We start from the raw sequence: 428 nt of genomic DNA on the forward strand, positions 1-428 counted from the left end.
CGCAGGTGAGAGAGCGGCGGTGTGGGGGTGGGGTGAGGGACCGGAGGGCGGAGACGTTGGAGAAACGGAGAGCGTAAAACCGGAAGGGATGCTTTAAAGGGAAGGTCGCTATTTCGCCTCCGACTTTTGTGCGCTGGGTCGGCCCCGCCCTCTTAAAGGGCACGGGACTGCAGCGGAGGGCGGGGCAGGCCTTACATTTTACGAAAAATTCTCTTCACAAGAAAACCCCCTGATCTCATTAAAGGCTATGACAGTTTCACAGACGCTGAAGAAAAATATTGCTGTCTCGATCACTTCAAAGCGACCCCCAGATTAGCTCAAGGAAGGAGCTAGGTCTGCGGGAGCATCCTCTTAAAGGCGAAGTCCAGCGGCTGGAAGGGTGTGGTCGACTTTTAGAGGGGGTGCTCGCCCCCTGCTAAGATGGGTCC

The sequence above is a fragment of the Tupaia chinensis genome, unplaced genomic scaffold, assembly GCF_000334495.1.
Source record: "Tupaia chinensis unplaced genomic scaffold, TupChi_1.0 Scaffold000286_1, whole genome shotgun sequence".
Lineage (NCBI taxonomy): Eukaryota > Metazoa > Chordata > Mammalia > Scandentia > Tupaiidae > Tupaia > Tupaia belangeri.